Source organism: Triticum dicoccoides, chromosome 4B (genome assembly GCF_002162155.2).
Source record: "Triticum dicoccoides isolate Atlit2015 ecotype Zavitan chromosome 4B, WEW_v2.0, whole genome shotgun sequence".
Lineage (NCBI taxonomy): Eukaryota > Viridiplantae > Streptophyta > Magnoliopsida > Poales > Poaceae > Triticum > Triticum dicoccoides.
The window spans coordinates 143,765,602-143,769,499 of record NC_041387.1 but is presented as its reverse complement, the minus strand read 5'-3'; positions in this window follow the sequence as shown (position 1 = coordinate 143,769,499).

Here is a 3,898-nt window from a genome sequence, read left to right as displayed (position 1 = left end):
ATGAGTATGACAACCGGCAGGAGCCATAGGAGTTGTCTTTATTTATTGTATGACATGCGTGTCATTGAACAATGCCATGTAATTACTTTACTTTATTGCTAACCGGTAGCCATAGTAGTAGAAGTAATAGTTGGGAAGACAACTTCATGAAGACACGATGATGGAGATCATGATGATGGAGATCATGGTGTCATGCCGGTGACGATGATGATCATGGAGCCCCGAAGATGGAGATCAAAAGGAGCAAAATGATATTGTCCATATCATGTCACTATTTGATTGCATGTGATGTTTATCATGTTTATACATCTTATTTGCTTAGAACGACGGTAGTAAATAAGATGATCCCTCATTAAAATTTCAAGAAAGTGTTCCCCCTAACTGTGCACCGTTGCGAAAGTTCGTCGTTTCGAAGCACCACGTGATGATCGGGTGTGATAGATTCTTACGTTCACATACAACGGGTGTAAGACAGATTTACACACGCGAAACACTTAGGTTAACTTGACAAGCCTAGCATGTACAGACATGGCCTCGGAACACAAGAGACCGAAAGGTCGAGCATGAGTCGTATAGTAGATACAATCAACATGAAGATGTTCACCGATGATGACTAGTCCATCTCACGTGATGATCGGACACGGCCTAGTTGACTCAGATCATGTAATCACTTAGATGACTAGAGGGATGTCTATCTGAGTGGGAGTTCATGAGATGAACTTAATTATCCTGAACATAGTCAAAAGATCTTTGGAAATTATGTCGTAAGCTCACGCTTTAGTTCCACTTTTTAGATATGTTCCTAGAGAAAATATAGTTGAAAGTTGACAGTAGCGATTATGCGGACAGTAGAAAGCTTATGTCCTTAGTGCACCGCTTAGTGTGCTGAACCCCAATCGTAGTCTGTGGATGTTGCGAACATCGGACATACACGTTTTGACAACTACGTGATAGTTCAGTTAAACGGTTTAGAGTTGAGGCACCAAAGACGTTTTTTCGAAACGTCGCGGAACATATGAGATGTTTCGAGGGCTGAAATTGGGATTTCAGGCTCGTGCCCACGTCAAGAGGTATAAGACCTCCGATGATTTTCTTAGCCTGCAAACTAAGGGAGAAAAGCTCAATCGTTGAGCTTGTGCTCAGATTGTCTGAGTACAACAATCACTTGAATCGAGTGGGAGTTGATCTTCCAGATGAGATAGTGATGTTTCTCCAAAGTCATTGCCACCAAGCTAGAGCTTCGTGACGAACTATAACATATCAGGGATAGATATGATGATCCTTGAGGTATTCACGATGTTCGACACCGCGAAAGTAGAAATCAAGAAGGAGCATCAATTGTTGATGGTTGGTGAAACCACTAGTTTCAGGATGGGCAAGGGCAAGAAGGGATACTTCATGAGACGGCAAATCAGCTGCTGCTCCAGTGAAGAAACCCAAGGTTGAACCTAAACCCGAGTCTAAGTGCTTCTGTAATAAGGGGAATAGCCACTGGAGCGGGATTACCCTAGATACTTGGTAGATAAGAAGGCTGGCAAGGTCGATAGAAGTATATTGGATATACATTATGTTAATGTGTAGTTTACTAGTACTCCTAGTAGCACCAGGGTATTAGATACCAGTTCGGTTGCTAAGTGTTAGTAACTCGAAATAAAAGCTACGGAATAAACGGAGACTAGCTAAAGGTGAGCTGACGATATGTGTTGGAAGTGTTTCCAAGGTTGATGTGATCAAGCATCGCACGCTCCCTCTACCATCAAGATTGGTGTTAAAACCTAAATAATTATCATTTGGTGTTTGCGTTGAGCATAGACATGATTGGATTATGTCTATCGCAATATGGTTATTCATTTAAGGAGAATAATGGTTACTCTATTTATTTGAATAATACCTTCAATGGTCTTGCGCCTAAAATGAATGGTTTATCGAATCTCGATCGTAGTGATACACATGTTCATGCCAAAAGATATAAGATAGTAATGATAGTACCACCTACTTGTGGCACTGCTATGTAAGTCATAAAACGCATGAAGAAGCTCCATGTTGATGGATCTTTGGACTCACTCGTTTTTGAAAAGTTTGAGACATGCAAACCATGTCTATTGGTGTATACACATGAAGAAACTCCATGCAAATGGACCGTTTGGACTCACTTGATTTTGAATCACTTGAGACATGCAAATCATACCACATGGGCAAGATGACTGAAAGCCTCGTTTTCAGTAAAATGGAACAAGAAAGCAACTTGTTGGAAGTAATACATTTTGATGTGTGCAGTCCAATGAGTGCTGAGGCACGCAGTGGATATCGTTATGTTCTTACTTCACGGATGATTTGAGTAGATACTAAGCATATTTACTTGATGAAACACAAGTCTAAATTATTGAATGGTTCAAGTAATTTCAGAGTGAAGTTGAAGATCATTGTGACAAGAGGATAAAATATCTATGATATGATCATAGAGATGAGTATCCGAGTTACAAGCTTTGGCACGCAATTAAGACATAGTGGAAATTGTTTCACAATTAATACCGCCTGGAACACCATAGTGTGATGGTGTGTCCGAACATCATAGTTGCATCCTATTGGATACGGTGCGTACCATGATGTCTCTTATCGAATTACCACTATCATTCATGGGTTAGGCATTAGAGACAACCGCACTCACTTCAGTAGGGTACCACGTAATTCCGTTGAGACGACACCGTTTGGAGAAAACTAAGTTGTCGTTTCTTAAAAGTTTGGGGCTGCGACGCTTATGTGAAAAAGTTTCAGGTTGATAAGCTCGAACCCAAAGCGGATAAAATGCATCTTCATAGAACACCCAAAACAGTTGGGTATACCTCCTAATTCAGATCCGAAAGCAATAGGGATTGTTTCCTGAATCGGGTCCTTTCTCGAGGAAAAGTTTGTCTCGAAAAGTTGAGTGGGAGGATGGTGGAGACTTGATGAGGTTATTGAACCGTCACTTCAACAAGTGTGTAGCAGGGCACAGGAAGTTGTTCCTGTGGCACCTACACCAATTGAAGTGGAAGCTTATGATAGTGATCATGAAGCTTCGGATCAAGTCACTACTGAACCTCGTAGGACGACAAGGACGCGTACTGCTTCGGAGTGGTACGGTGACCCTGTCTTGAAGGTCATGTTGCTAGACAACAATGAACCTACGAGCTATGGAGAAGCGATGGTGGGCCCATATTCCGACAAATGGTTGGAAGCCATGAAATCCGAGATAGGATTCATGTATCAAAACAAAGCATGGACTTTGGTGGACTTGCCCGATGATCGGCAAGCCATTGAGATAAATGGATCTTTAAGAAGAAGATGGACGTGGACGGTAATGTCACCGTCTATGAAGCTCGACTTGTGGCGAAGAGTTTTTCACAAGTTCAAGGAGTTGACTACGATGAGATTTTCTCATCCGTAGCGATGCTTAAGTCCGTCGGAATCATGTTAGCATTAGCTGCATTTATGAAATCTGGCAGATGGATGTCAAAACGAGTTTCCTTACTAGTTTTCTTAAGGAAAGGTTGTATGCGATACAATCAGAAAGGTTTTGTCGATCCTAAGGATGCTAAAAGGTATGCTAGCTCCAGCGATCCTTCCATGGACTGGAGTAAGCATCTCGGAGTGGGAATATGCACTTTGATAAGATGATCAAAGATTTGGGTTTATACAAAGTTTGTGAGAAACTTGTATTTCCAAATAAGTGAGTGGGAGCACTATAGAATTTCTGATGAGTATATGTTGTTGACATATTGTTGATCAGAAATGATGTAGAATTTCTAGAAAGCATATAGGGTTATTTGAAAGGTGTTTTTCAATGGAAAACCTGGATTAGGCTACTTGAACAATAAGCATCAAGATCTATAGGATAGAAATGCTTAATAATACTTTC